The sequence below is a fragment of the Bufo bufo genome, chromosome 3, assembly GCF_905171765.1.
Source record: "Bufo bufo chromosome 3, aBufBuf1.1, whole genome shotgun sequence".
NCBI lineage: Eukaryota > Metazoa > Chordata > Amphibia > Anura > Bufonidae > Bufo > Bufo bufo.
Window position 1 is genome coordinate 185,887,646 of NC_053391.1, and position 12,144 is coordinate 185,899,789.

Sequence of the window (12,144 nt, forward strand, 5' to 3'; positions counted from 1 at the left end):
AGGGGCCCACATTCCAAAGAGCACCTTTCGGATTTCACAGGTCATTTTTTACAGATTTTGATTTCAAACTCCTTACCACACATTTGGGCCCCTAGAATGCAAGGGCAGTATAACTACCCCACAAGTGACCCCATTTTGGAAAGAAGACACCCCAAGGTATTCCGTGAGGGGCATGGCGAGTTCCTAGAATTTATTATTTTTTGTCACAAGTTAGCGGAATATGATGATTTTTTTTTTTTTTTTCCTACAAAGTCTCATATTCCACTAACTTGTGGAATTTTCTCTTGAAAATTTTTCTCGTTTTGCTAGCGTTTCCTCCAGTGTTGGCTGCCGAGCACTGCTGGTAGAAACAGCAGCAAATTCTCCATGCTCATTTTTATGTTTTATTTTTAGGTGTTTTATAAGATTGCTAGTATTATATGAGCTAACTTTTGCACCTCCTCTTGATATCTTTGTAGAACAAAGATTGCATTCTGCCATGCGTGGGTTGTCCTCACAAATTTTGAAATGCTTCCACACTGCTGACATTTTGCTGGCGGCTCTGTGCACTGAAAGGATGCAATAAATAAGTTTCTTCACCTTTTTGGTAGTAGTAATGTTACAGCAAATTTCAATTTAATTTAGTCATAGGGGAGATTTATCAAACCTTGTACAAAGAAACAGCGGCGCAGTTGCTGATAGCAATGTTTACTTTTCCTTTGTACAAGGGTTAATAAATTAATAAATGGGCATATAACCATGTTTCACAACCAATGTGCCTCCAGCAGTTGCAAAACTACATCTCCCAGAATGCCTTGACAGCCTTTGCATGCTGGGAGGTGTAGTTTTGCAACTGCTGGAGGTACATTGGTTGGGAAACACTGTTATATGCCCATTTCCTCCCCCCTCCACCTTATTTTATATTCTCTTTTTACTGAATTTCTCCTAAGCTTATTATTTACTAGGGTCGGTTCCTCTACCTTTGGAAACTCCTGGCAGGCAAACTCTGTGTGAGGAGGGTGTCTGGACTCTGGAGAGGCTTTTCCCGTGGCTGGCTTGCTCCTGTGCTCCGATTCGGAGATCAGATGTCTGTGGGCAAAGTCATGGGCAACATGAATTAAAAAAAACACTTGAGGTTCCAAGGAGAGTTAGGAGACATTACACTGAATAGGTGCCACAAAGAGACGTTATACTGTATGGGGGCAGTCACAAAGAGACATTATACTGTATGGGGTCAGCCACAAGGAGATGTTATACTGTATGGGGTCAGCCACAAGGAGACGTTATACTATATGGGGTCATCCCACAAGGAGACGTTATACTGTATGGGGGCAGCCACAAGGAGACTGTATGGGGGCCACAAGGAGACGTACTGTATGGAGTCAGGACAACAATTTTTGAAGCCCTCCCTCCTCAGTATAATAGTCTTGTGGCCATTATACAGTAATGTATTTTTCTTCTTGCCCTAATGCCTGCTTTTATAGATCAATGTGCAGCTTGCAGGCAGGAAGGGAAAGACCAGGGCCATAGAAGACAGACCACAACACCTTTATTTCTTCTAACTGGTTATTATCTTCTAACTAAGCTTTATACACTTACTAGGGTCGGTTCCTATAACTTTTAAAACTACTGGCAGGCGAACTCTGTGTGAGGAGGCCGGAGGGTGTCTGGACTCTAGAGAGGTTTTTCCCGTGGCTGGCTTGCTCCTGTGCTCCGATTCGGAGATCAGATGTCTGTGGGCAAAGTCATGGGCAACATGAATTTAAAAAAACACTCGAGGTTCCAAGGAGAGTTTGGAGACATTACACTGAATGGGTGCCACAAAGAGACATTATACTGTATGGGGTCAGCCACAAGGAGACGTTATACTGTATGGGGTGGCCACAAAGAGACGTTATACTGTATGGGGTCAGCCACAAAGAGACATTATACTGTATGGGGTCAGCCACAAGGAGACGTTATACTGTATGGGGTCAGCCACAAGGAGACGTTATACTATATGGGGGCAGCCACAAGGAGACGTTATACTGTATGGGGTCAGCCACAAGGAGACGTTATACTGTATGGGGTCAGCCACAAGGAGACGTTATACTGTATGGGGTCAGCCACAAGGAGACGGTATACTGTATGGGGCAGCCACAAGGAGACGTTATACTGTATGGGGCCAGCCACAAGGAGACATTATACTGTATGGGGGCAGCCACAAGGAGACGTTATACTGTATGGGGTCAGCCACAAGGAGACGTTATACTGTATGGGGTCAGCCACAAGGAGACATTATACTGTATGGGGCAGCCACAAGGAGACATTATACTGTATGGGGGCAGCCACAAGGAGACGTTATACTGTATGGGGGCAGCCACAAGGAGACGTTACACTGTATGGGGGCAGCCACAAGGAGACGTACTGTATGGAGTCAGGACAACAATTTTTGAAGCCCTCCCTCCTCAGTATAATAGTCTTGTTATACAGTAATGTATTTTTCTTCTTGCCCTAATGCCTGCTTTTATAGATCAATGTGCAGCTTGCAGGCAGGAAGGGAAAGACCAGGGCCATAGAAGACAGACCACAACACCTTTATTTCTTCTAACTGGTTATTATCTTCTAACTAAGCTTTATACACTTACTAGGGTCGGTTCCTATAACTTTTAAAACTACTGGCAGGCGAACTCTGTGTGAGGAGGCCGGAGGGTGTCTGGACTCTGGAGAGGTTTTTCCCGCGGCTGGCTTGCTCCTGTGCTCCGATTCGGAGATCAGATGTCTGTGGGGGGAGGAGGCGGGGACGGTGGCGGCCGCTGCGGAAAGTGTTAATCAGAGAAGCCGCGGGAAAAGTCTCTTTCCAGACAACCTCCACCACATGCAGAACTGGTCACATCGGATGGCTGTGGGCGGAGTCTTAAACATGCGAGGAGCCGGGGACAGCGGAGGCAGCTGGTAATCAGGGCGAGGGGAGCAAGAAGCAGCTGTTTTTACTTTTTGCTGTGCGAGATGCAGGGGCAGGCCGCGGACCACATTTAGAAGCGGCGCACAGGTATCGGCAGTGGTATCGGGGACATTTGCACGAGTACAAGTACTCGTGCAAATGTCAGGTATCGGTCCCGATACTGATACTGGTATCGGTATCGGGACATCCCTAATAATAATCATTGAAAAGTAATACTGTAGTAAGGGTCAACAGGTTGCTGTAATGATACACTGTGTGCCATCATATAATCCGTATGAAGTCACACAAAAAATTACTGTAAGAGAGATCTTTGGACATACAAAGAAGAGTGACAAGACATGACACAGTAGGGCTAGGATGGGGGGAGTGAGGTGAAGGCCCATTCATTCAGGAGCATCAAACACCAGGTCCCATTGTTTCCAAACTCGGTCGAATTTATCCACCGAGGCAAGCAATGTGGCCGACAGATGCTCAAGGCGTCTGACTTCTATTATACTAGTGATGAGTTCAGCCCGTGACGGGCAATCTGTCAGTTTCCAAAATCTAGCCAGTAAACGTCTGCCCGCAGATAGAACATATAACATTAACTTCAATAAGTGTTTCTTCAGAGGTATATGTGTGATATTTAGCAGATATGTGTAAGGGTCTAGGGGGAACCTGACCTCAAACAGGTTGTAGAGAACTTCCTGCACCATGGCCCAGAAAGGGGTTATAATCCGGCATTCCCAGAAAATATGGATATGGGAACCCTCCTCTGTGCCACATCTCCAACATCTATCCGAAATATTAGGATTGAACTTATGTAACAATCTTGGAGTGTGATACCAGAACATCATTATTTTATAAGTATTCTCTCTGTGGGTAACACAGGTTGATGTCATCGCAGCTCTCTGCCAGATCCTTCTCCACTCTTCCAGTGGAATAGAGCGGTGCAAGATCGATTCCCATTTAGACATATATAAGTGTCGGATAGATGTAGGAGAGGCCGGGGATGAGAGGAGCACATATATTTCAGATATAAGGCCTCTGGTCGATTCCGAAAGCTTGCACGCCTTCTCAAAGGACGTGGGGATAGACACTTGTTTCGAGTGAAACAGAGTGGCAAACAAATGCTGAATTTGTAGGTAATGGTACCTAGTTGCCTCTGGAAGTGACCTAGAGCTCCTAAGTTCGTCAAATCAAAGTAGTTGTAGTGTTCTGTAATCTATCAGATCTGCAAATCTAAACATTTTCCTGGAAAACCATGGTTTAAAAAAAGAAGCTTGTGATCCAGCACTAAAGAGCGGGGTAAACAAGAAGGACGTCATGGAGGACCTCTCGGAAATTAGAGAGAAATGATGTTTACAATACTGCCATACTTTGTATGTGTGTAACATTGGTCCTAATAAGTCTGGTAGTTGGGTTTGGGGGATTGGGGACCACAACAGAGAGTTAGGGTGTATTGGGGCGATCCATAATTTTTCAATTTCCATCCACCTAGAGTAAGCATAGAGTCTAGACCATGCCGGTAGCCTTCTAAGGTGGGTGGCCCAATAATATTTGGTAATATCTGGGACCGCCAACCCCCCCTGAGTTTTTAGGGCCACAAGGGTACTACTAGCTATCCTATGTCTCTTCCCATTCCATATACATTTTAATATACCGGCCTGTAGTGCTCGTAGCTCCGTTCTTGATACATGTACCGGGAGAGTCTCAAATAAATAGAGTTCTCTCGGCAAAATGGACATTTTAACTGCCGCTATGCGGCCAAACAGATATGGGAAGAGACCTCCATTTAGTCATCTGAAGTTTAAGATCCTGAAATAAGGCGGGAAAATTATGGGAATATATAGATGAATATGATGCCGTCAGGTTTACTCCCAAATAGCGTAAGGCAGTGTCTTGCCATCTAAAACGGTAGTTGGACCGAAGCGGAGTTAAGACTTCTGCAGGTAGATTCAAGGGGAGGGCTTCTGTTTTCGTGGAGTTAACCCTATATCCGGAAAGCGGACTATATATTGTTAGCAGACCAAATAAATTAGGCAAAGTAATATATAGGTCAGATAAAGTGAGAAAAACATCATCTGCAAATAATGATATTTTATATTCAACCTGATTAACCATGATTCCATGGATGTCTGGGTAAGACCCGATTGCTGCAGCTAAAGGCTCAATGCAAAGCACGAACAAAAGAGGTGAGAGTGGGCACCCCTGTCTGGTGCCATTTTTAATCAAGAAGGGGGCTGAGTTAGCATATGGTAGTTTAATTGTCGTTGTAGGACGGCTATATAGTAAACGGAGGGCTGAGAGGAAAGGACCAGAGAATCCGAAAGCCTGCAGGGTGGAAAACATGAACGGCCAACCTAAGCGGTCAAACGCTTTTTCCGCGTCTAAACTCAATAGTAGTGCCCGTTGATGTTGCCTATTGGCAATATCTATCAGGTTAATAAGCCTTCTCGTGTTATCTCCACCCTGACGGCCCCTCACAAAGCCAACCTGGTCAGAGTGTACTAATTGCGGGAGCCAGTACGCCAACCAATCTGCTAACAATTTGGTGAATATTTTTAGGTCAGAGTTTAGAAGAGCAATAGGGCGATAATTAGTGCAATCTAGGGTGTCCTTTCCCAGTTTCGGAATAAGAGTAATATGGGAATGAAGCATAGTTTCCGGTATAGCTGGGCCTCGCAAGAATGAGTTAAAAAGGGTACATAAGTGGGGTATTAGAAGAGATGAGAATGTCTTGTAGTAAGAATAGGGTAACCCATCCGGTCCAGGTGACTTACCATTAGGTAACTGGGAGATCACCCCTTGTATTTCCTCAGCCGTGATCTGAGCGTTAAGCGCAGACCCTGCTCCGGTGATAGCTTAGGTAGACTACCCCGAGCCAGAAAAGAGTCAAATAGTTTTTGGCAGTCCACTGGGTCGGAGGGCATCTGTGGTGGGAGGGAGTATAGAGAAGCATAGTATGAAATTGATCCAATATCGTTTTGGGGTCGTACACCAAATCCCCACTGTTCGTTCTCAGAGCCATTGGGGTGGAAGTCGCGGCCGAATCCCGGAGTTGGCGGGCCAGAATAGTGTGTGATTTATTACCCCACATATAAAACCATTGTCGCGAATACAATAGGAGTTTACAATTTTTTTCAAATGCCATTTCACGCAACCGAATACGAAGGAGCACTATACGCCGCAATAGGACCCCAAACGGGCCTCTAACTGTTTTAACTGGGCAAGGGTGTTATTATAACACAGGTTATAGTCTCTTTTCAATCTAGTGCTTACACTAATACACTTGCCTCTGAAGACGGCTTTATGCGCCTCCCACAATATGGCTATAGATGGAGCTGAGGGTTGGTTGAGAGCGAAATATTCCTCCAAGGAATTAACCAGCTCTTGCCTAGTAGGTAGCTTAGTTAGCAGAGATTCATTAAGCCGCCAGTGACACACCCGAGGACAGGTACCCCTCGGGTTAAATGTAACAGAGATTGGCGCATGGTCAGACAACATGATATTTCCCATCTCAGCATCTGTCAACATTCTGAGGGCGAGCGTGTTCCCAAATAAGTAATCTATACGGGTATGAGTTCTGTGTGGGTGAGCGTAAAAGGAATATGTTCTAGCCGAAGGATTATTAACCCTCCACAGGTCATACAGTGCATATTGTCTAATGAGCTTTCTGAAGAGGCGTGACAATTTTCGCTGTGCTCTAGACGGTAATACGTTCCCAGGGGTCAGTCTGTCCCAATGCTCTGAGAACGCGGCATTAAAATCACCACCGACAACAAGTGTCGCTGGTAGATATTTGTCTAGTTCCCAAAAAACCTTTTTCAGGAAGGGGATCTGACCCGAGTTTGGGGCATAGACATTACATAAAATAAGTGGGGTACCGTGAAGGGAGGTCTGGAGTATTATATATCTACCGTGATCATCAATCTGACAAGATTCAATTTGGATAGGGCAGGTAGCAGATAGGAGAATAGCAACCCCAGCAGTTTTTTTGCCTGCACTAGCTGAATACACTCACGGATATGTTCGGGCCACAAACTTAAAGGAACCCTCTCTGTCAAAGTGAGTTTCTTGCAAAAAAACGACATCTGCTTTCTGAGATTTACATTCAGTGAGAGCCAGCCTCCTCTTTGCATTTGAGTTAAGGTCTTTAACGTTTAGAGAAATACACTTAATCATGGGTGTACATGGAATAGTGATACTTGCCAATGACCAGAGAGGGATCCTTCAGGGGGCCCACCCCTCCATATGAAACTCGTCTCAATGTTGTAGCATTAAGGAACCTAGGGGGGAGACACACAAGGAAAAAAGGGGAGACACGAGACAACATATACGACAGAAAACATGGAATAGAATTCTGAACATTGGGTGTTGTCAACCAGTCAAGACTCAATGTAATGTGAACAAGAGTGAAAAAAAAAAAAAAACACGTCTGTCCCACCTCAAAATCTAGAGTGAGGAATAGAGAGAGGGCAAAAAATAGAGTCCCGTCGGTATGGACCTGACTGAACGCCATGATAGGCGAGGTAAGAATAATATCTCAGGGATCACCTGAAACAAAACAAATAAAAAAAACAATGCAATAAAAACAATTGCACTAAACTTAAGAGCTGCTGCTCAGTAACAATCATCAGAAGGCCTCGGAGGGGGTTAGTCCCTCAAGAAAGCTTTAAAGGAGGCGCGTCACGAAGGGGAGATCCAAATGCTCCCGCCTGCGGAGGGGATCGATTTCTTTTCCGCTGGACTGTGTGCCATAATGGAGCAGGGGCCGGGGGAGGGTCAGGGGCCTCCCAGTCATCAAGGATCGGGGTGTTAAGGAGAGGAGCAGAAGCTGGATAAGTTCGCGTGGGTGCGTAGAACTGAAGACTTGCCATTCTTTGTAGCTATTAAAGCAAAAGGAAAGCCCCAGCGGTATGGTATTTTAAGATCTTTCAGACAAGCTAAAAGAGGTTGAAGAGCTCTTCTTTTCTGTAGGGTCAGCCAAGATAAGTCCTGGTACAGATGGACACTGGAGCCTTTAAAAGATATTGTACGTAGAGCACGGGCTTTGGCCATAATACATTCCTTCAAGCGGAAGTCATGCAGGCAACAGATCACATCCTGTGGTTGTGAAGTAGTGCTTTTTGGTCGGAGTGCCCTATGAGCCCGGTCAAGTTTAACCCCTTAAGGACTTAGGACGTATCGGTACGGCATGGGTCCCGAGTCCTTAAGGACCCATGACGTACCGGTACGTCATGAGTTTAAAATAGGATTGCGGCGCCCCGGGGGTTAATCGAAACGGGATTTCGGCTGAAATCATTCAGCCAGCATCCCGTAACAATGCAGGGGGGGTCATGTGACCCCCCCCCGTATCCGCGATCGCAGCAAACCGCAGGTCAATTCAGACCTGCGGTTTGCTGCGCTTGTAGCCGATTCTGATCCCCGCGGTCTCTGACCGCGGGGATCAAACTTTAAAACACCCAAAATTAAGTTTTATTAACCCCCCCTGCACCCCTGAATGATATTATGTGGGCGGGTGGTGCAGGGGGGGTGTCGCAGGCGGTGCCGGAGGTGCGGGAGGCGGGCGGTGCGGGAGGCGGGATCGCGATCCCCCGCCCGCCTCCCCTTGAATAATCGTTGGCTTCTAGTGGTTATACCAGGGTGTCAGCACATTGTATGGTATTTTTTTATGCAAAAAAATTAACTTTTTGGACCCAATTTTACCAGTGTCATGAAGTACAATATGTGACGAAAAAACTATCTCAGAACGGCCTGGATAAGTCAAAGCGTTTTAAAGTTATCAGCACTTAAAGTGACACTGGTCAGATTTGCAAAAAATGGCCAAGTCCTTAAGGTGAAATAGGGCTGAGTCCTTAAGGGGTTAATGACCAGCGGTGTTTGGGGAACCAGAATTAAATTAAACAGTTCGTTCAATATAATGTCCAGGTCCTCATCAGAATCTGACTCTAGCAGACCTCTGACCCGTATATTATTACGGCGTCCTCTGTTATCAAGGTCTTCCAGGTACTTGGTATTCTCTTTAATAGCTTGGGATTGGATAGCTATAATAGATTGTAGCTGAGACACATACCGTCTGGCGTCATCATGCTCCGTCTCAATTTGATCCACGCTAGCGGACATTTGTTGCAAGTCCAAATGTAGAGAAGAAATTTCTGCCTTACATGCATTCCACACCTCAGCCACTATTGCTTTAAAATCAGCCTTTGTGGGCAGTTGCTGCAAAGCCTGCTGCAGAGATATTGTAGGTTGGGAGGTACAGAGGGGGCCATCTTCACCCTCATCCCCAGAAGCTGGACAATGATCCCAGACATTCATGTCTCTGGGGGGGTGTAATTGATAAGAGACAGTGTCCACCTCAGCATCACGGGGATCTCCCCACTCACGGCGGTGTGATGGTGTAGCCGCAAGCTGTCTGGTCTGTTTGGGGGCTGCTTTGGGCGGCATAATGTGGGCGTCAGGCTGGGAGCCCTGCGAGCGTCCAGGGGACTCCAAGTGCAGGCCAGGGGTAGCAGTGAGCCGAAAAGACACAAATTCTGTAGCTAGGAGGGAGAGAGAGGGTTCCCCAGAGGCTTCACTGCCGCACTCACCTGCCACGCTGGAGAAGGGGGGAGCTGCCGCCACTGTAATGGCGCCTGTGAAAGACTGCTGGAGGAGGCCGTACTGCGATGTCAGGGGCTGGGAGCAACGGGTGAGGTAAGCGTCTAATGTTCGGTTCTCTCCGGAGGTCGGGCGGGTAGCAGGCTTCTTTGGGGGCAAATTTTTCCCCATGTGACACGCCAATGTCTGCGAATTAGGCCGAGTTAGAAGCGGGAGCAGCGGAGCTCAAAGATCACGTCGCCATCTCTGTAGACGTCCATGCCACGCCCCCCATGTGTTATTTTTATAGAGCAGATTCTTACGGACGCGGCAATACCTAATATGTCAACTTTTTAAAATTTATTTAGGTTTTACACTATAATATCCTTTTTGTTTTTAAAAAAAAACATTTTAGTATCTCCATAGTCTCCATAGTCTGAGAGTCCGTTTTTTTTTTTTTTTTTAGCCGATTGTCTTAGATAGGGGCTCATTTTTTGCAGGATGAGAGGACGGTTTTATTGGCACTATTTTGGGGTGCATATGACTTTTTGATCGCTTGCTGTAAGGTGACAAGAAAAATAGCTTTTTTTACACCGTTTTTATTTTATTTTTTTGACTGTTCATTTGAGGGGTTGGGTCATGTGTTTTTTTTTATAGAGCAGATACTTACGGACGCGGCAAACCTAATATGTCTACTTTTTTACATTTATTTAGGTTTTACACTAATATCTTTTAAAAAAAAAAAAAAACATTTTAGTGTGTCTATAGTCTGAGAGTCTTTTTTTTTTGTTTTTAGCCGATTGTCTTAGGTAGGGGCTAATTTTTTGCGGGATGAGAGGACGGTTTTATTGGCACTATTTTGGGGTGCATATGACTTTGATCGCTTGCTATTACACTTTTTGTGATGTAAGGTCTGCATTATTACTTAGAAAATTTTCTAAGTCTGAAAGTAGCCTGAGCGGATCCGTTCAGACTTTACATTGAAAGTCAATGGGGAACGGATCCGCTTGAAGATTGAACCATATGGTGTCATCTTCAAGCGGATCCGTCCCCATTGACTTCCATTATAAGTCTGGACGGATCCGCTCGCCTCCGCACGGCCAGGCGGACACCCGACAAACGGAGCTCACGAGCGGACACCTGAACGCAGGTGTGAAAGTAGCCTTATTTTTATTTATTTTAGTTTTACAAAATAATATCATTAAAAAAAATAAAATTTTAGTGTCTCCAAAGTATGAGAGCAATAGTTTTTTTTTTTTTTTTTTGGGTGATTGTCTGTGGCCAAATAGAATTAAAATTGGGGAAGGGGATTATACATTTTGTACTCCACTGGAAAGTGTTGGCGAGGGACGATCCAGGCGCCCGGTCAGAAAAGATCTGGGCCTTGAGGACTGCCTCATAGAACTGCAAGAATTTCCCTGTGTTGCCAGCGCTCCGGGACGGCACAAAAGAGTTTTACAAGGCAACCTGTTCAAGTAGACCGCAACTTTTTGTACCATGCCCGGGTTTTGCGCATGGCGTTATATGGCTTGAGGACTTGATCAGAGAGATCAACTCCTCCCATATACCGATTGTAGTCGACGATACAATCGGGCTTGAGGACCGTTGCCGCGGTACCTTGCACAGGGACAGGGGTGATGCCTTTACCGTGAATTGTGGACAGTACAAGGACATCCCTCTTGTCCTTATATCTGACCAGCAACAGGTTTCCAGTGGTAAGGAAGGTCTCACACCTGGGAATAGGTACCTGGAGGGGGTGGGTAGGGAGGCCGCGTTTATTTTTCCGCACGGTCCCACAAGCGGACGTGGATCTGGCGGCGAGGGACTGGAACAAGGGGATACTAGTATAAAATGTATCCAAGTACAGGTGGTAACCCTTATCTAGCAGTGGGTCCATAAGGTCCTACACAAGTTTCCCGTTAACACACAGAGTGGGTGGACATTCTGGGGGTTCAATACGGGAATCTCGCCCCTCATACACACAAAACTTGTAAGTGTTTCCTGAGGTACTCTCACAAAGTTTGTACAGCTTCATGCCATACCTCACCCGCTTAGAGGGAACATACTGCCAGAAAATGAGTCTCCCCTGGAAAGTAATGAGAGACTCATCAACAGCGACCTCCCTTCTAGGTACATAGGCCTCCAAAAATTTGGCCCTGAAGTGATCGATGACCGGCCTGATTTTGTACAGGTGGTCATAGGCAGGATCACCTCAGGGGGGATATGCTGCATTATCTGCATAATGCAGGCATTTACAAATGGCCTCAAAACGGGAACGTGTCATGGCCATACAGTAGAGTGGGGTCTGGTAGAGGACGTTCCTACTCCAGTACTGCCTGACACTGGGTTTTTTGACTAGGCCCATGTGCAGCACGAGGCCCCAAAACTTCCTCATCTCGGCTGCACTGACCGGAGTCCAGCCATGGGACCTAGCCAAAAAGGAGCCAGGGTGTTGAGTAATGAACTGTTGGGCAAACAAGTTCGTTTGCTCCACCATCAGATTCACAAAGTGGTCACTGAAAAAAACGTCATATTCAGTGAAGCCCATTGTGCGAATCTGGATTCCTGGTTGGCCAACAAAGTCAGGAATCACGGGCTCAAAATCCTCTGGGGTACACCAAACAAGTTCACCAGTGGACTGGTGGGCCGGAAAGCTAGTA

At 46.0% G+C, this 12,144-nt stretch overlaps 1 long non-coding RNA gene across 1 annotated transcript; it reads left to right on the top strand.

Moving 5' to 3' along the window:
- Window positions 1-918: 918 nt before the first annotated feature.
- LOC120993299 lies at window positions 919-10,716 on the top strand. The gene is made up of 3 exons (XR_005777199.1): window positions 919-1,066; window positions 3,534-3,539; window positions 10,707-10,716. It is a non-coding gene; the product is annotated as an uncharacterized LOC120993299 (long non-coding RNA).
- The last annotated feature ends 1,428 nt before the right edge of the window (window positions 10,717-12,144 follow it).